This window comes from Rutidosis leptorrhynchoides, chromosome 2, assembly GCF_046630445.1.
Source record: "Rutidosis leptorrhynchoides isolate AG116_Rl617_1_P2 chromosome 2, CSIRO_AGI_Rlap_v1, whole genome shotgun sequence".
NCBI lineage: Eukaryota > Viridiplantae > Streptophyta > Magnoliopsida > Asterales > Asteraceae > Rutidosis > Rutidosis leptorrhynchoides.
In genome coordinates this window covers 436,927,113-436,949,386 of record NC_092334.1, presented here as the reverse complement: position 1 = coordinate 436,949,386, position 22,274 = coordinate 436,927,113, and positions in this window count along the sequence as shown.

Here is a 22,274-nt window from a genome sequence, read left to right as displayed (position 1 = left end):
TCCTTTAATATCATGAATCTTCCATGCAATGGCTGGTTTATGAGCTTTCAACACAGAAATGAGTTGTGATTTCTCATTTTCAGTAAGAGAAGACGATATTATTACAGGTAATTCAGATTCACCATGTAAATAAGCGTATTCCAAATGGTTTGGAAGTAGCTTTAACTCTAATTTAGGAGGTTCTTCTATCGATGATTTGTATCGATATCTGTCTTCTTCTTTTAGCATTTGAATTTCTTCTGTTGTTGGTTCATATCCATTAGCTATAAGTGTAGCTAACATTTCAACTTCATCAATTGGTTCAGTTCCTTATCCTAAAGAACATTCTCCTGTTCCTTGTAATTCTGGAAATTCTTCTAATAATTCTGCATGTGAATCTATAGTTTGAATATAATAACATGTATCATCTGCAGATTGTGGTTGTTGCATTGCTCTATCAACTGAAAAGGTAACACTCTCATCCTCTATACTTAGGGTCAATTTCTTACCGAACACGTCTATCATTGCTTTAGCCGTGTTTAAGAATGGTCTTCCTAATATGAGAGGAACTTGAGAATCTTCTTCCATGTCCAGAACAATAAAATCTACTGGAAATACTAAAGTACCAACTTTAACTAGCATGTTTGTGATGACCCGAGAATTTCCGACCAAATTTAAACTTAATCTTTATATGATTTCGATACGATAAGCAAAGTCTATAATGTTGAGTCTCAAAAACTTTGAACTGTTTTGTATATTCAATTGACCTTCGACCATTCTCGACGATTCACGAACAACTATATATAAATAGATAGATACATATACATTAATTTAAAAATATTATTTGAAATAATATATGATTTGATTGTTGAAAATAAATATGAAAAATAATATACGATTGTAATGAAAACTATTATTATAAATATATAGATATATATTTATATATATAAATATGTATATAAATATTACTTGTAAATATATAAATTATATTAAATTCAATAGTTTAATGATATATAGTATATTTATTTGATAGTTAAACTTGCTATTTAAAAACTCTTTATATATAGAAAGAGAATATATTAAAAATAAATGACTTCGAGTCTAATTAGTAAACGTCAGTAGCATTCGGTTGACAATTCGTTAGTTTTAATATACATATAACCCATGTTCATGAGGATTTAAAATAAAAGTTGAACTGTAAATTGTTTACGAAGATTTTAGATTTGTTAAAAATATTTTTATCCTTTTTAGTTTAAATATTAGTATTCCGTACATATAAAATGGAACAGAAAATAAATAATTATCGAACCTTTTTGATCAGGTTTCAATCAGGTAATGAGTGAAATAATTAAATACGTTTAATCTAAAAATTTGGGATTTTTAGGAAGACTTTTATATTTTAACTGTTTAGCAATGGACACGATACACTTCCCGTTGAAACTGTCGGTATGAGATTCCAAAAACAATGTTGCGTTTAATTCAATCATGCATGATGTAATTTATATACATTATTATATAATAAAGATTTTTATTTACAATCCATATTGATTGCATGTGAACACTATTTTTGTTTCTGTCTCCTACTTTCTATAAAACATACAAGTGGTAAGATTCCTCATACAAGTGGACTTAATATATTTCTCAGTTTCTTTTCTCTGTAAATAATGACATTACAAAACTTCTAACCAACTCTTTTCTTTCACATACTTGTATACAATATATATCTATGTCTATAAACTTGAGTGTATGTGATCGATCAATAGACGAGGTCCTAAACTGAGAGATATGATTAACCATAATTGTAGTGACCCGAACTTTTCCATGTTTATATATATTAATTGAGATTGATATTTACATGATTAAATGTTTCCAACATGTTAAGCAATCAAACTTGTTAAGACTTGATTAATTGAAATATGTTTCATATAGACAATTGACCACCCAAGTTGACCGGTGATTCACGAACGTTAAAACTTGTAAAACTATATGATGACATATATATGGATATATATATAGTTAACATGATACTATGATAAGTAAACATATCATTAAGTATATTAACAATGAACTACATATGTAAAAACAAGACTACTAACTTAATGATTTTTAAACGAGACATATATGTAACGATTATCGTTGTAAAGACATTTAATGTATATATATATCATATTAAGAGATATTCATACATGATAATATCATGATAATATAATAATTTAAAATCTCATTTGATATTATAAACATTGGGTTAACAACATTTAACAAGATCGTTAACCTAAAGGTTTCAAAACAACACTTACATGTAACGACTAACGATGACTTATCGACTCAGTTAAAATGTATATACATGTAGTGTTTTAATATGTATTATACACTTTTGAAAGACTTCAATACACTTATCAAAATACTTCTACTTAACAAAAATGCTTACAATTACATCCTCGTTCAGTTTCATCAACAATTCTACTCGTATGCACCCGTATTCGTACTCGTACAATACACAGCTTTTAGATGTATGTACTATTGGTATATACACTCCAATGATCAGCTCTTAGCAGCCCATGTGAGTCACCTAACACATGTGGGAACCATCATTTGGCAACTAGCATGAAATATCTCATAAAATTACAAAAATATGAGTAATCATTCATGACTTATTTACATGAAAACAAAATTACATATCCTTTATATCTAATCCATACACCAACGACTAAAAACACCTACAAACACTTTCATTCTTCAATTTTCTTCATCTAATTGATCTCTCTCAAGTTCTATCTTCAAGTTCTAAGTGTTCTTCATAAATTCCAAAAGTTCTAGTTTCATAAAATCAAGAATACTTTCAAGTTTGCTAGCTCACTTCCAATATTGTAAGGTGATCATCCAACCTCAAGAAATCTTTGTTTCTTACAGTAGGTTATCATTCTAATACAAGGTAATAATCATATTCAAACTTTGGTTCAATTTCTATAACTATAACAATCTTATTTCAAGTGATGATCTTACTTGAACTTGTTTTCGTGTCATGATTCTGATTCAAGAACTTCGAGCCATCCAAGGATCCATTGAAGCTAGATCCATTTTTCTCTTTTCCAGTAGGTTTATCCAAGGAACTTAAGGTAGTAATGATGTTCATAACATCATTCGATTCATACATATAAAGCTATCTTATTCGAAGGTTTAAACTTGTAATCACTAGAACATAGTTTAGTTAATTCTAAACTTGTTCGCAAACAAAAGTTAATCCTTCTAACTTGACTTTTAAAATCAACTAAACACATGTTCTATATCTATATGATACGCTAACTTAATGATTTAAAACCTGGAAACACGAAAAACACCGTAAAACCGGATTTACGCCGTCGTAGTAACACCGCGGGCTGTTTTGGGTTAGTTAATTAAAAACTATGATAAACTTTGATTTAAAAGTTGTTATTCTTAGAAAATGATTTTTATTATGAACACGAAACTATATCCAAAAATTATGGTTAAACTCAAAGTGGAAGTATGTTTTCTAAAATGGTCATCTAGACGTCGTTCTTTCGACTGAAATGACTACCTTTACAAAAAAGTCTTGTAACTTATTCTTCCGACTATAAACCTATACTTTTTTTGTTTAGATTCATAAAATAGAGTTCAATATGAAACCATAGCAATTTGATTCACTCAAAACGGATTTAAAATGAAGAAGTTATGGGTAAACCAAGATTGAATAATTTTTCTCATTTTAGCTACGTGAAAATTGGTAACAAATCTATTCCAACCATAACTTAATCAACTTGTATTGTATATTATGTAATCTTGAGATACCATAGACACGTATACAATGTTTCGACCTATCATGTTGACACATCTATATATATTTCGGAACAACCATAGACACTCTATATGTGAATGTTGGAGTTAGCTATACAGGGTTGAGGTTGATTCCAAAATATATATAGTTTGAGTTGTGATCAATACTGAGATACATATACACTGGGTCGTGGATTGATTCAAGATAATATTTATCGATTTATTTCTGTACATCTAACTGTGGACAACTAGTTGTAGGTTACTAACGAGGACAGCTGACTTAATAAACTTAAAACATCAAAATATATTAAAAGTGTTGTAAATATATTTTGAACATACTTTGATATATATGTATATATTGTTATAGGTTCGTGAATCAACCAGTGGCCAAGTCTTACTTCCCGACGAAGTAAAAATCTGTGAAAGTGAGTTATAGTCCCACTTTTAAAATCTAATATTTTTGGGATGAGAATACATGCAGGTTTTATAAATGATTTACAAAATAGACACAAGTACGTGAAACTACATTCTATGGTTGAATTATCGAAATCGAATATGCCCCTTTTTATTAAGTTTGGTAATCTAAGAATTAGGGAACAGACACCCTAATTGACGCGAATCCTAAAGATAGATCTATCGGGCCCAACAAGCCCCATCCAAAGTACCGGATGCTTTAGTACTTCAAAATTTATATCATATCCGAAGGGTGTCCCGGAATGATGGGGATATTCTTATATATGCATCTTGTTAATGTCGGTTACCAGGTGTTCACCATATGAATGATTTTTATCTCTATGTATGGGATGTGTATTGAAATTTGAAATCTTGTGGTCTATTATTATGATTTGATATATATAGGTTAAACCTATAACTCACCAACATTTTTGTTGACGTTTTAAGCATGTTTATTCTCAGGTGATTATTAAGAGCTTTCGCTGCCGCATACTTAAATAAGGACGAGATTTGGAGTCCATGCTTGTATGATATTCTGTAAAAACTGCATTCAAGAAACTTATTTTGTTGTAACATATTTGTATTGTAAACCATTATGTAATGGTCGTGTGTAAACAGGATATTTTAGATTATCATTATTTGATAATCTACGTAAAGCTTTTTAAAACCTTTATCTATGAAATAAAGGTTATGGTTTGTTTTAAAATGAATGCAGTCTTTGAAAAACGTCTCATATAGAGGTCAAAACCTCGCAACGAAATCAATTAATATGGAACGTTTTTAATCAATAAGAACGGGACATTTCAGTTGGTATCCGAGCGTTGGACTTAGAGAACCAGAAGTTTGCATTAGTGTGTCTTATCGAGTTTGTTAGGATGCATTAGTGAGTCTGGACTTCGACCGTGTTTACTTGAAAAATGATTGCTTAACAAATTTTGGTGGAAACTATATATTTTTAACATGTGAATATTATGTGATATATTAATCTCTTAACGCGTTTGATATTATGTGATAGATGTCTACCTCTAGAACAAGTCCCACTGACTCACCTAATAATAATGAAGAGTCAAATGTAAATTGGAATGATTCGTGGACTGATTCACAAGTTCCCGAAGAGGAACCGGAAGAAGAGTCGGAACTGGAAGAAGAATCGGAACCGGAAGAAGAATCGGAACCGGATGAAGAAATAGAACCGGTGGGGGAAATAATAAAACGGTTAAGTAAAATAAAATCCTCAACCAACCGACCAAGGTTAATTATGGTCAATGGTGTTTCCGCCAAGGAAGCAAAATATTGGGAGGATTACCAATTCTCCGATGAATCGGATTCCGACGAGAATTCCGATGATGTTATAGAAATTACCCCAACTGAATTTAAAAAGGCAAAAGAAAATAATAAGGGAAAGGGCATAAAAATAGAGAAATCTAATTCCAACCCCGATGAACTTTATATGTATCGTCAACCCCCGAAGTCCTTAAGTTGTAACAATGACCCGGGAACCTCTAAACCACCAGGTTTTTCTAAACCAATGTGGAAAATGACGGCTCGTATTAGGGGAACATCATATATCCCTAGAAACTTGGCAAAACGAACCAAAACCGAAGAAGAAGAAACAAGCGAGTCGGAATAAGATAGTTGTATTCGTGTGGTGTAATATATGTAATATAGTGTGCTTATGCTTTATGATATATGTAAAAATTGCTTGTATTAATAAGTATTTTTTTTTATGAATCTAACTCTTGTCTATTTTACAGTATAAAAACACAAAATGGATAGACAACCCAATATTTTAAGAGACCTACCCGGAGACATGATTGATGAAATCTTGTCTAGAGTCGGTCAGAATTCATCGGCACAACTATTTAAGGCGAGATCAGTTTGTAAGACATTCGAAGAACGTTCCAAGAATGCCTTGGTTTATAAAAGGCTTTCGTTCGAAAGATGGGGGATATCACATTGGGAAATCCATAAGTTACGATGTGTTTACTTTGACGCATATATTGCGGGGAACCCAAATGCTATTTTACGCAATGGGTTAAGAAATTATTTTGACTCAATATATCCGAATATTGGACTTCGTGATTTAGAAAAAGCGGCTAACATGCAACATAAAGAAGCATGTTATGCTTACGGATTAGTAATGTTCGCTTCTCACCAAAGTGAGAACAAGAACATCGAGCTACAACTATTAAACAAAACGTTCCCACAAGTGACGGAGTCGGTAATTGGGGTAAGAAATGAGGTTTTTAGATTGTTACGGGACTGTTGGACATTACGTAACCCTCGTCCCTTTGACGATGTTACAACACGCTGTCTTATCAACGGCCATAACGGTTATGTTCCACAAGACCAAGGATGGGAAGTAATCCTAGTAAAACCAGAATGCATGACTTGTTTCTGGACGTATGAATTACGTGTCTTTATTGCCTTTGCTGAACGACTTGTGTACTAGCTAGAATTATCTTCACAACCTTCTTGTATCAAATTTATTGTGTGCTATATTTCATGCTATATGTAAAATAAGCGGTATTTTAAGTTTGTAAAATATTGTGTAAAAGTTTGAACGCGAAATATTATTATAATCAGTTTTTCATATAGAATTGTAGTAGTTGAATTGTATATTAGCTACTAAGTATGAACTTAACGGGTAGGTACTACCCGAATTTAAACTTATAAAACGCTAATATGAAGAAAAAGCTTTTATAAATGAGTTCAAATTATGCTACAAAATACTATTAACTACTCTTAATATTCTGTATGATTAACTTGTTCCATTTAACTATTTTGAAGGAAATGGCACCGACTACTCGACACACCGTGAATATGAATGAAGAGGAATTCCGTACTTTTCTAGCTTCAAACATAGCCGCAGTACAGGTTGCGCTACATACCAACAATAACCTTGGATCTAGCAGTACAGGAAATCGTGTAGGATGCACCTACAAAGAATTCACTGCCTGCAAACCTTTGGAATTTGATGGAATCGAAGGACCGATCGGATTGAAACGGTGGACCGAGAAGGTCGAATCGGTGTTTGCCATAAGTAAGTGTACTGAAGAGGACAAAGTGAAATACGCTACGCATACCTTCACAGGTTCTGCGTTAACATGGTGGAATACCTATCTAGAGCAAGTGGGACAAGACGATGCGTACGCACTACCGTGGTCAGCATTCAAGCACTTGATGAACAAGAAGTACCGTCCCAGAACCGAGGTCAATAAGCTCAAGACAGAACTTAGAGGGTTACGAACCCAAGGATTTGATATTACCACGTACGAAAGACGATTCACAGAATTGTGCCTATTGTGTCCGGGAGCATTCGAAGATGAGGAAGAGAAGATCGACGCGTTTGTGAAAGGATTACCGGAAAGAATCCAAGAAGATATAAGTTCACACAAGCCCGCCTCCATACAACAGGCATGTAGAATGGGTCACAAACTAGTGAACCAGATTGAAGAAAGAATTAAAGAACAGACTGCTGAAGAAGCCAATGTGAAGCAAGTCAAAAGAAAGTGGGAGGAAAACGGTGATAAGAATCACCAATACAACAACAACAGCAATTACAACAATAATCGCAACAATTATCCCAACAATCGCAACATCAATCGCAACTACAACAAACGGCCCAACAACAACAACAACAACAACAACAACAACAACAATAACAACAACAGCAACTACAACAATCATCCCAATAACAATAATAACCGCAACAACAACAACAACAATCAGAAGCAGCTATGCCAAAGGTGTGAAAAGTATCACTCAGGGTTCTGCACCAAATTTTGCAACAAGTGTAAAAGAAATGGTCATAGCGCGGCGAAGTGTGAGGTCTACGGACCAGGGTTTAATAGAACGAAAGGAACAGATGGTGTCGGGACGAGTAATGGTGGAGCAAGTAGTGTCGGAGCAAGTTATGCCAATGTAGTTTGTTATAAATGTGGAAAACCGGGCCACATTATTAGAAATTGCCCGAACCAGGAGAACACGAATGGACAAGGCCGCGGAAGAGTTTTCAATATTAATGCGGCAGAGGCACAGGAAGACCCAGAGCTTGTTACGGGTACGTTTCTTATTGACAATAAATCTGCTTTCGTTTTATTTGATTCGGGTGCAGATAGAAGCTATATGAGTAGAGATTTTTGTGCTAAATTAATTTGTCCATTGACGCCTTTGGATAGTAAATTTTTACTCGAATTAGCAAATGGTAAATTAATTTCAGCAGATAATATATGTCGGAATCGAGAAATTAAACTGGTTAGCGAAACATTTAAGATTGATTTGATACCAGTAGAGTTAGGGAGTTTTGATGTGATAATCGGTATGGACTGGTTGAAAGAAGTGAAAGCAGAGATCGTTTGTTACAAAAATACAATTCGCATTATACGAGAAAAAGGAAAACCCTTAATGGTGTACGGAGAAAAGGGCAACATGAAGCTACATCTTATTAGTAATTTGAAGGCACAAAAACTAATAAGAAAAGGTTGCTATGCAGTTCTAGCACACGTTGAGAAAGTACAAACTGAAGTAAAGAGCATCAATGATGTTCCCATTGCAAAAGAATTTCCCGATGTATTTCCGAAAGAATTACCGGGATTACCCCCACATCGATCCGTTGAATTTCAAATAGATCTTGTACCAGGAGCTGCACCAATAGCTCGTGCTCCTTACAGACTCGCACCCAGCGAGATGAAAGAACTGCAAAGCCAATTACAAGAACTTTTAGAGCGTGGTTTCATTCGACCAAGCACATCACCGTGGGGAGCTCCTGTTTTGTTTGTCAAGAAGAAAGATGGTACATTCAGGTTGTGTATCGACTACCGAGAGTTGAACAAACTTACCATCAAGAAGCGCTACACACTACCGAGAATCGACGACTTATTTGATCAACTACAAGGCTCGTCTGTTTATTCAAAGATTGACTTACGTTCCGGGTATCATCAAATGCGGGTGAAAGAAGATGATATTCCAAAGACTGCTTTCAGAACACGTTACGGTCATTACGAGTTTATGGTCATGCCGTTTGGTTTAACTAATGCACCAGCTGTGTTCATGGACCTTATGAACCGAGTGTGTGGACCATACCTTGACAAGTTTGTCATTGTTTTCATTGATGACATACTTATTTACTCAAAGAATGACCAAGAACACGGTGAACATTTGAGAAAGGTGTTAGAAGTATTGAGGAAGGAAGAATTGTACGCTAAGTTTTCAAAGTGTGCATTTTGGTTGGAAGAAGTTCAATTCCTCGGTCACATAGTGAACAAAGAAGGTATTAAGGTGGATCCGGCAAAGATAGAAACTGTTGAAAAGTGGGAAACCCCGAAAACTCCGAAACACATACGTCAGTTTTTAGGACTATCTGGTTACTACAGAAGGTTCATCCAAGACTTTTCCAGAATAGCAAAACCCTTGACTGCATTAACGCATAAAGGGAAGAAATTTGAATGGAATGATGAACAAGAGAAAGCGTTTCAGTTATTGAAGAAAAAGCTAACTACGGCACCTATATTGTCATTGCCTGAAGGGAATGATGATTTTGTGATTTATTGTGACGCATCAAAGCAAGGTATCGGTTGTGTATTAATGCAACGAACGAAGGTGATTGCTTATGCGTCTAGACAATTGAAGATTCACGAACAAAATTATACGACGCATGATTTGAAATTAGGCGCGGTTGTTTTTGCATTAAAGACTTGGAGGCACTACTTATATGGGGTCAAAAGTATTATATATACCGACCACAAAAGTCTTCAACACATATTTAATCAGAAACAACTGAATATGAGGCAGCATAGGTGGATTGAATTGTTGAATGATTACGACTTTGAGATTCGTTACCACCCGGGGAAGGCACATGTGGTAGTCGATGCCTTGAGCAGGAAGGACAGAGAACCCATTCGAGTAAAATCTATGAATATAATGATTCATAATAACCTTACTACTCAAATAAAGGAAGCGCAACAAGGAGTTTTAAAAGAGGGAAATTTAAAGGATGAAATACCCAAAGGATCAGAGAAGCATCTTAATATTCGAGAAGACGGAACCCGGTATAGGGCTGAAAGGATTTGGGTACCAAAATTTGAAGATATGAGAGAAATGGTACTTAGAGAAGCTCATAAAACCAGATACTCAATACCTCCTGGAACGGGGAAGATGTACAAGGATCTCAAGAAACATTTTTGGTGGCCGGGTATGAAAGCCGATGTTGCTAAATACGTAGGAGAATGTTTGACGTGTTCTAAGGTCAAAGCTGAGCATCAGAAACCATCAGGTCTACTTCAACAACCCGAAATCCCGGAATGGAAATGGGAAAACATTACCATGGATTTCATCACTAAATTGCCAAGGACTGTAAGTGGTTTTGATACTATTTGGGTAATAGTTGATCGTCTCACCAAATCAGCACACTTCCTGCCAATAAGAGAAGATGACAAGATGGAGAAGTTAGCACGACTGTATTTGAAGGAAGTCATCTCCAGACATGGAATACCAATCTCTATTATCTCTGATAGGGATGGCAGATTTATTTCAAGATTCTGGCAGACATTACAGCAAGCATTAGGAACTCGTCTAGACATGAGTAGTGCCTATCATCCACAAACTGATGGGCAGAGCGAAAGGACGATACAAACGCTTGAAGACATGCTACGAGCATGTGTTATTGATTTCGGAAACAGTTGGGATCGACATCTACCGTTAGCAGAATTTTCCTACAACAACAGCTACCATTCAAGCATTGAGATGGCACCGTTTGAAGCACTTTATGGTAGAAAGTGCGGGTCTCCGATTTGTTGGAGTGAAGTGGGGGATAGACAGATTACGGGTCCAGAGATTATACAAGAAACTACCGAGAAGATCATCCAAATTCAACAACGGTTGAAAATCGCCCAAAGTCGACAAAAGAGCTACGCTGACATTAAAAGAAAAGATATAGAATTTAAAATTGGAGAGATGGTCATGCTTAAAGTTGCACCTTGGAAAGGCGTTGTTCGATTTGGTAAACGAGGGAAATTAAATCCAAGGTATATTGGACCATTCAAGATTATTGATCGTGTCGGACCAGTAGCTTACCAACTTGAGTTACCTCAACAACTCGCGGCTATACATAACACTTTCCACGTCTCGAATTTGAAGAAATGTTTTGCTAAAGAAGATCTCACTATTCCGTTAGATGAAATCCAAATCAACGAAAAACTTCAATTCATCGAAGAACCCGTCGAAATAATGGATCGTGAGGTTAAAAGACTTAAGCAAAACAAGATACCAATTGTTAAGGTTCGATGGAATGCTCGTAGAGGACCCGAGTTCACCTGGGAGCGTGAAGATCAGATGAAGAAGAAATACCCACATCTATTTCCAGAAGATTCGTCAACACCTTCAACAGCCCATGTGAGTCACCTAACACATGTGGGAACCATCATTTGGCAACTAGCATGAAATATCTCATAAAATTACAAAAATATGAGTAATCATTCATGACTTATTTACATGAAAACAAAATTACATATCCTTTATATCTAATCCATACACCAACGACTAAAAACACCTACAAACACTTTAATTCTTCAATTTTCTTCATCTAATTGATCTCTCTCAAGTTCTATCTTCAAGTTCTAAGTGTTCTTCATAAATTCCAAAAGTTCTAGTTTCATAAAATCAAGAATACTTTCAAGTTTGCTAGCTCACTTCCAATCTTGTAAGGTGATCATCCAACCTCAAGAAATCTTTGTTTATTACAGTAGGTTATCATTCTAATACAAGGTAATAATCATATTCAAACTTTGGTTCAATTTCTATAACTATAACAATCTTATTTCAAGTGATGATCTTACTTGAACTTGTTTTCGTGTCATGATTCTGCTTCAAGAACTTCGGGCCATCCAAGGATCCATTGAAGCTAGATCCATTTTTCTCTTTTCCAGTAGGTTTATCCAAGGAACTTAAGGTAGTAATGATATTCATAACATCATTCGATTCATACATATAAAGCTATCTTATTCGAAGGTTTAAACTTGTAATCACTAGAACATAGTTTAGTTAATTCTAAACTTGTTCGCAAACAAAAGTTAATCCTTCTAACTTGACTTTTAAAATCAACTAAACACATGTTCTATATCTATATGATATGCTAACTTAATGATTTAAAACCTGGAAACACGAAAAACACCGTAAAACCGGATTTACGCCGTCGTAGTAACACCGCGGGCTGTTTTGGGTTAGTTAATTAAAAACTATGATAAACTTTGATTTAAAAGTTGTTATTCTTAGAAAATGATTTTTATTATGAACATGAAACTATATCCAAAAATTATGGTTAAACTCAAAGTGGAAGTATGTTTTCTAAAATGGTCATCTAGACGTCGTTCTTTCGACTGAAATGACTACCTTTACAAAAACATCTTGTAACTTATTCTTCCGACTATAAACCTATAATTTTTTTGTTTAGATTCATAAAATAGAGTTCAATATGAAACCATAGCAATTTGATTCACTCAAAACGGATTTAAAATGAAGAAGTTATGGGTAAAACAAGATTGAATAATTTTTCTCATTTAAGCTACGTGAAAATTGGTAACAAATCTATTCCAACCATAACTTAATCAACTTGTATTGTATATTATGTAATCTTGAGATACCATAGACACGTATACAATGTTTCGACCTATCATGTCGACACATCTATATATATTTCGGAACAACCATAGACACTCTATATGTGAATGTTAGAGTTAGCTATACAGGGTTGAGGTTGATTCCAAAAAATATATAGTTTGAGTTGTGATCAGTACTGAGATACGTATACACTGGGTCGTGGATTGATTCAAGATAATATTTATCGATTTATTTCTATACATTTAACTGTGGACAACTAGTTGTAGGTTACTAACGAGGACAGCTGACTTAATAAACTTAAAACATCAAAATATATTAAAAGTGTTGTAAATATATTTTGAACATACTTTGATATATATGTATATATTGTTATAGGTTCGTGAATCAACCAGTGGCCAAGTCTTATTTTCCGACGAAGTAAAAATCTGTGAAAGTGAGTTATAGTCCCACTTTTAAAATCTAATATTTTTGGGATGAGAATACATGCAGGTTTTATAAATGATTTACAAAATAGACACAAGTACGTGAAACTACATTCTATGGTTAAATTATCGAAATCGAATATGCCCCTTTTTATTAAGTCTGGTAATCTAAGAATTAGGGAACAGACACCCTAATTGACGAGAATCCTAAAGATAGATCTATCGGGCCCAACAAGCCCCATCCAAAGTACCAGATGCTTTAGTACTTCGAAATTTATATCATATCCGAAGGGTGTCCCGGAATGATGGGGATATTCTTATATATGCATCTTGTTAATGTCGGTTACCAGGTGTTCACCATATGAATGATTTTTATCTCTATGTATGGGATGTGTATTGAAATTTGAAATCTTGTGGTCTATTATTATGATTTGATATATATAGGTTAAACCTATAACTCACCAACATTTTTGTTGACGTTTTAAGCATGTTTATTCTCAGGTGATTATTAAGAGCTTCCGCTGTCGCATACTTAAATAAGGACGAGATTTGGAGTCCATGCTTGTATGATATTGTGTAAAAACTGCATTCAAGAAACTTATTTTGTTGTAACATATTTGTATTGTAAACCATTATGTAATGGTCGTGTGTAAACAGGATATTTTAGATTATCATTATTTGATAATCTACGTAAAGCTTTTTAAAACCTTTATCTATGAAATAAAGGTTATGGTTTATTTTAAAATGAATGCAGTCTTTGAAAAACGTCTCATATAGAGGTCAAAACCTCGCAACGAAATCAATTAATATGGAACGTTTTTAATCAATAAGAACGGGACATTTCAATAATGACCATCAACACTACCCACAAACACTAATCGATCATCACTTAAAACTCAAACCACCATCGAGCATGAACAACCACCGAGATCACAACTATTGATCACCATCACTCTACAACCTCCTACTTCGACACACCACCATCACCATCTCCGGTGAACCACCATACACCACTTCAATCACCATTAACCGCACATCACCATCGTTTATCACCATCACTCTTCAATCTCTCTCATACCTCTCTCTTCTTTTCCGGTGTTGAGCCGTGAAACCATTAAACATCCACCACCTGAGAACCCAACGACGTTACTGTTATTGCTTATTCTTTCTATTACAATAGCGATGATAAAGATTGTTACTTCTAAAAAAAAAAATTATAAATATGGTAATACCACGATGCTACAGTGCATCGGTTTGCTTGTTTTGTTTCAATCGCTGCAAAACCGTCACCTTAAACCACCATAACCTGCTTCTACATCTTTGATTCTTGTTTCTGATCTAAAATGATGGGGTTACAACGAGATGTTATGGTGATGATGAAGATTCAATTTTTTTTTATCGAGAACGATATATATTTTTTTTAAAACCGAATGATTATGATATGGTGATTTGTTGTTGATCATGGTGAGGTATGATGTTACATGGCATGGTAAAGATGACGATTCGATGAACATGTAAATCCTTGGTCGAGTTTACGAATTATGAAGAAGAAGATGTAGTGACACAGAGAGACGGGTTATATAAAAATTAAAGGGACTTTTAATTCAGAAAAATGTAAATGGATCCATGGTTTAGAGTGTTAGTGTGTGTGTTACCGAGAGGTCCTAAGTTCAAAACTAGGCCACGACCTTTAATTTCCTTTTTAGTAATAGAAGCTGTTGGGCCATACTGCTATTGTGTGGTTGGGCCGAGGGTTTATAAGTTCCATTGGGCCTTTACCTTGCTGTTGGGCTGTAAGAGTGTAGTTGGGCCGATGTTGGGCCAGAAATATTGAAAAGGAAACTAGTCACTGAATAATCTTTGTAGAAGATGAAATTTCATAATATACGGGTTATATATATGGGGATTCTATTTACATCAGAAAAACTGTTACGGCAGATTGGTTAAGGAGGTACTTGGGTTAGCTAGAGGTCTCAAGTTCGAGTCTTGTTGGTGGCGTTTTTTGTTTGTTTGAGCTTTTTCTTCAAAGGTAGTAATCTTTTATTATTATTATTATTATTATTATTATTATTATTATTATTATTATTATTATTATTATTATTATTATTATTATTATTATTATTATTATTATTATTATTATTATTATTATTATTATCATCATTATTATTATTATTATTATTATCATATCATTATTAGAAAAACAAGTATTATTATTAATTAAAATTTCCATGTTATTAAGATTAACATTATTAGTTAAATTATTATTTTATCATTATTATCATTATTAGTATTATTATTATCATTATTATTACTTTTACCATTATTATTGTTACAACTATATTATTATTAGTATCAATATTACTATCAATATTATTATTATAAAAGTTAGTTATATTTAATAAAACTACATTTTTTTTAAATTATTTATTTAAAGTATTTAAAATAAATATACTTAGGTTAATAATGAAACACATGAATTACTAAAACTAACAGTTATATTAATATTAATATATAGATTTATTCGACGTCAATTATATGTATTGATGAAAATACAAATGATATAGGTTCGTGAATCCGAGGCCAACCCTGCATTGTTCAATGTCGTCATATGTATTTTTACTACAAAATACAGTACAGTGAGTTCATTTGCTCCCTTTTACTCTTTATATTTTTGGGACTGAGAATACATGCGCTATTTTTATAACTGCTTTATTAAATGCTTTTGAAATATATTGTGAACTGAGAATACATGCGCTGCTTTTATAACTGTTTTACGTAATAGACACAAGTAATCGAAACTACATTCTATGGTTGGATTATCGAATCGAATATGCCCCTTTTTATTTTAGTCTGGTAATCTAAGAATTAGGGAACAGACACCCTAATTGACGCGAACTCTAAAGATAGATCTATCGGGCCCAACAAGCCCCATCCAAAGTACCGGATGCTTTAGTACTTCGAAATTTATATCATGTCCGAAGGAGGATCCCGGAATGATGGGGATATTCTTATATGCATATTGTGAATGTCGGTTACCAGGTGTTCAATCCATATGAATGATATTTTTGTCTCTATGCATGGGACGTATGATTATGAGAAATGGAAGTATGAAATCTTGTGGTCTATTAAAATTATGAAATGATTCTTTATGATAAACTAATGAACTCACCAACCTTTTGGTTGTCACTTTAAAGCATGTTTATTCTCAGGTACGAAAGAAATCTTCCGCTGTGCATTTGCTCATATTAGAGATATTACTTGGAGTCATTCATGACATATTTCAAAAGATGTTGCATTCGAGTCGTTGAGTTCATCAAGATTATTATTAAGTCAATTATATTTGGATATATTATGAAATGCTTTTCATGCCTGTCAACTGTCGATGTAACGAAAGTTTGTCTTTTAAAAACGAATGCAATGTTTGTAAAATTTATCATATAGAGGTCAATTACCTCGCGATGTAATCAACTGTTGTGAATCGTTTGTAATCGATATGGACTTCGTCCGGATGGATTAGGACGGGTCTCTACAATGTTCTCCATTATCCCTCTAGGATATTTTATTGATCTATCGGCTAGTTGTATGCTTATTCTGGCTGGTTTCAATTTTTCAAGGTCTAGTTTAGCGTATAGTGAATATGGCATTAGATTTATACTAGCACCTAAGTCTGCCAATGCTTCTATTGAACTAAGACTACCCAGAAAACATGGAATTGTGAAACTTTCTGGATCAGATAATTTTTCTGGTATCTTATTCAACAGCACTGCTGAACAATTAACGTTCATAGTAACAGCCGAGAGTTCTTCCATTTTCTTTCTATTTGAGATTAGATCTTTCAAGAATTTAGCATATCTAGGCATTCCTGAAATCACATCAATGAAAAGAAGATTTACATTTATCTGTTTAAACATATCCAAGAATTTGGATTGCTCGGCTTCAAGTTTCTCTTTCTTCATTTTACTCGGGTAAGGAAGCGGTGGTTGGTATGGTTTAACATAAGGTTTATCCTTAATTGTGTTATCTTCATTAACCTTTTCAACTACCGGTTCTTTTTCCTTATCTTGATCAGGTTGTGGTTCTTGTGGAGTAGGAATAGCTTCATCAGAAGTTACAGGTATTTCAGGTGGTTTAAGTGTTGTACCACTTCATGTGGTAATAGCTTTAGCTGTTTCATTCCGGGGGTTAGCATTTGTATCACTAGGTAAACTTCTCGGTTTTCTTTCACCTATTAACCTTGCTAGGTTACTTACTTCCTGTTCCAAGTTTTGAATAGAAGCTTGTTGATTTCTAAATGCTTGAGCATTTTGTTCATTAGTTTGTTTTTGAGATGTGAAAAACTGCGTTTGAGTTTCAACTAGCTTCGTCATCATATCTTCTAAATTCGGCTTTTTATCATCGGTTTGTTGTGGTGGTTTGTTTTGAAAATTAGGTCTTTGCTGATTGTAATTATTATTGGATACTTGTTGATTGCTAGGACCTTGTTGGTTGTTATATGGAATATTTCTGTTATAGTTCTGGTTTTGATTGTAAATAGGTCTTGGCGGTTGATAATTATTCTGATAATTATTTCCAGGCCTTTGGTTTATGTATGAAATATTCTCTCTTTGTTCCATTGTTAATTCAATACTGAGACAATCTTTTGTCAAATGTGGTCCTCCACACTGCTCACAACTAATTCGTATTGAGTGAATATCTTTAGTCATCTTTTCCATTCGTCTCTCCACAGCATCTATCTTTATGGAAATGGAATCTAAGTCATGGCTAGAATCGGTTCTAGCTGCTTTAGATGATCTAACGATATCTTTTTCTTGGTGCCACTCATGTGAGTGGGAACCAGTGTTATCAATAATTTTGTAAGCATCAGTTTCGGTTTTCTTCATAATAGAACCACCAGCTGCTATATCGATGTCTTTCCTTGTAGTGATGTCGCATCCTTGATAGAATATTTGTACTATTTGACAGGTGTCTAAACCATGTTGCGGACATCCTCTTAATAACTTTCCAAATCTTGTCCACGCCTCATATAGAGTTTCATTTGGCTTCTGTGTGAACGTAACAATTTCTCCTTGAAGTCTTACGGCTTTAGATGCAGGAAAGAATTGTTTAAGAAATTTTTCAACTAAAACGTCCCATGTATCAATCGCCCCTTCAGGTAGCGATTCCAACCAATCTTTGGCTTCTCCCTTTAAAGTCCAGGGAAATAACATGAGATATATCTGTTCATCCTCTACTTCTCAGATTTTAAATAGTGTGCAGATCCTATTAAAGGTATGTAAATGTTCATTTGGATCTTCCTTCGGCGCACCACTAAATTGGCATTGATTAGTCACCATGTGTAGAATTTGTCCTTTGATTTCATAATCTGGCGCATTAATGTCTGGATGAGTAATTGCGTGACCTTGGCCAGTGCGTTTAGCTCTCATTCGGTCTTCCATGCTTAAAGGTTCCAGATTCTCCATAATTGAATTTGTTGAATCGGAATCACTAGAGGATTCTGATTTAATGGTTCGTTCCTCAACAATCTCTGTTTGAATGATTGGTGGTTCCGGAGGAAAGTTTAGTGGTTCAGGATCTACGAATCGTCCCTGAATATTCTCCGGATTCTCAATTGTAAGGTCGGGTTCAAAAAATGGATTATCGGAAATTTGAACTGGAGTACTTGGTCGACTGGATGACGATTCTAAAGAAAAATCAACGGCGGTAATATTTGCTAAATGTCATGATCTAGTTACAGGTGGTGAACGTACAAAAGGTGGTGAACGTCTTGCTCGGTGCATTCACTGAATATCCTATTAGTTTTTAAAAGGAAAGAAAAATTATATAAGTTATCCAATCAATAGACTTTTCTGATTTTGCCCACGTTTCGAATAGCCAAAAGATGAAGCAGAGGGGCAGGATTCGTTTGGTCTCAATATAATTGAGGACTGTTTGGCTCCAATAACCCGGTCCACGTACAAATCCAACTATTACTACGAACCAGAAAATTTTGATGTCTATCAATTTAACCACTTAAAATAAATTTTCGTAATTTTAAGAAATTTAGATAAGAAGTAGAATAAAAATCTATGTCCTAAGAACTAGAATAGCGAGAAATAAGAAAGAAAAAGAGTTCGTCGAAAAAGGTCGAAAAAGAAAAATGGTTGAAAAATAAAAGGTGACGGAAAAATAAAAGAAACTTATAAAACTTAAAAACACTTGACTAACCTAACCTTATTACTACAACTAACTTAAAATTATAATCGCAAATTGAGATTACTAATTGGAATGATAATTGATACATAGGTAAAAGTCGTCTAAAAATATTAAAGCTTACAAGAAAAACTATATCCCAAATGGAAATAACTTAAAAAGAAACTAAAACTTAAAAAGGCGTCGCAAAATTCTAAAGTACCTAAATCTTAGTCTAAAGAAAATGCACTTAAGAAATTCTACGGCAAAGCCTAAAAATCTAGAAGTAAAAATAACTATGGCAAAAACTAAGTTTAAAACTAAATATGAGCTAAAAATACAAATATTACGTTAAAACGATTAAAATGGAAAAATAAATATAAAAATATACAAAAAGTTGTAAAAATTACAATTTTTATAAAAATATTATTTTTATATTATTTATTTATTAAAACTATTAATTTTATATTTTATTTAAACTAATTTAACTAAATAAAACAATTAAATAAAAACTAAACTAAACAATATAATATAAATAAACTAATTAGGGTTTAAAATTAATTAAAATTAATAAAACCCGTAATTAATGCGAATTAGGGTTCCTGTGTACCCGTGTCAGGTCTGCTCCGCGAGTCGCGGTATTCGATGCTTCAAACTCCGCGAGTCGCGGGGTTTCAAAATCCAACTCAGGTACAGTTTTGAAATTCGACGCGTTTTTTTCTTTTTTATTTTTTTATTTTATATTTTCTGTTTTATATTTTCTGTTTTAAAATCTAAAATATTTATATAATAAAAACTTATATTTTAAAAACTAGAATAAAAATAGAACTACTTTATAATTTTATAAATAAAAATCTTAAAACTAGATTTATATATATATTTTTTTTCGGTTTTTTTTATATATGTTTTAAATAAAAACAAAATACTTAAATAAAACTTATATTTTTATAAAATAAAAATAAAGAAACTTTATAAAACTTAAATATTTAACAAAATCTTAAAAATACTTATATTTTTGTTTTCTTTTTATATTTTCGAATAATTAAAAACGTATTTTTTTTTACAAAAACGTATTTTTATAAAAGTAAACTAAAAATAAAAATCTTTTTATTTTATTTTATATTAGCGTTGCGCTTCCGGCTTTTAAGCGAATCCCCGGCAGCGGCGCCAAAAATACTTGATGTTTAAAGCTAAGGGGTATAAAATACTATTAATTTTAGCTTGAAATACTATTAAATACGATACAATTTTATACAAGATATTTATTTATTTAGAGAATGGATATACTTAAACCTTGCTACAACACTTATAGGCAGTGTACCTAATCGTACAGTAGTGTAGTTTTTAGTAAGTCCGGTTCGTTCCACAGGGAAAATCTTTAAACAAAGCTTAACGCTATATTAGTTTACTTTTATAAAAATACAAATATATATATAAGTAATATTATTATTATAAAGGGGGGTTTTTACCGTTTAATGACCGGTTTGTCGATTTTAAAACTTTAGTCGCAGTTAAAACCAAATGTAAAATAATAAATACAAGACTTAATTTAAAGCGTAAAGTAAATAACGATAATGAAATTGCGAATAATAAAAGTGTGATAAAATAAACTTGCGATAATTAAAAAGTACGATAATTAAAAGTGCAATTAAATACAATAACAATAAAAATGCGATAATTAGAAGTGCAATTAAATATAAAATAAAGGAAATTAAATATGAAATAAAAGAATTATGCTTATTTAAACTTCCGTAACCATGATGTTTGACGTGTTGATTTTAGTTTTATGCCCATGGGTTAATTGTCCTTTATCCTGGATTATTTAATATGTCTGTCTGGTTTTTGTCCATAACAGTCCATCAGTCATAAATATAAAGTGCGAGTGTCCTCGTCAAATTATCCTTATACTCGAAGTTAAATATTCCAACTAATTGGGGACTTAAACTGTAACAAGATTTTAATACTTTGTTTAATAATTACACCAGGATGTCGACTGAGTGTAACCCAAGGTTTTAATATTTTGTTATCAATTATACCAAGTGTCCTTGTACATAATTTCACCCCTGTTTTAATTATTCTAGTGGCTATTAATCCATTCCCGTGTCCGGTTAAATGAACGATTATTCGTACATATAAATACACCGTCCATCGTGTCCGATCGAGTGTATATGGTAATTTATAGGGACGCCCAATTGTAAATCTTTATATTAACATTAACAAACTATCATTTAGTTAAACGAATATAAAGCTCATTAATAGCCCATAGTCTAATTTCCACAAGTGTCGTTCTTTTGTCTAAACCCCAATTATGGTACAAAGCCCAATTACCCAATTTTAGTAATTAGCCCAACATCATGATTACTTCGGATTAAATAAGCATAATAATAACTTAGCTACGAGATATTAAATTAAAAAGGTTGAACATAACTTACAATGATTAAAAATAGCGTAGCGTTACACGGACAGAATTTCGACTTACACCCTTACAACATTCGCTAACATACCCTTATTATTAGAATTATAATTAAAATTAAAATTAAAATATAAATTATAAATATAAATATTACGTATATAGATAGAGAGATTGATGGATATATTTTTGCGATCAGAATTCGTTTGCTTTTATAGGGAGTTTCAGTTTTTGGGGCTCCGCGACTCGCGGCATTTTTGCTCTTCAAACTCCGCGAGTCACGGAGTTTGAAATTCCAGCTCACTCCAAATTGGATCTTAGTCTGCCGACGGTTTATTATATAATATAATATATATATATATATAATTTATATAATTAATTATATATTACATTATATTTATATACATAGTTAACTTGTAATTTTTAGTCCGTTG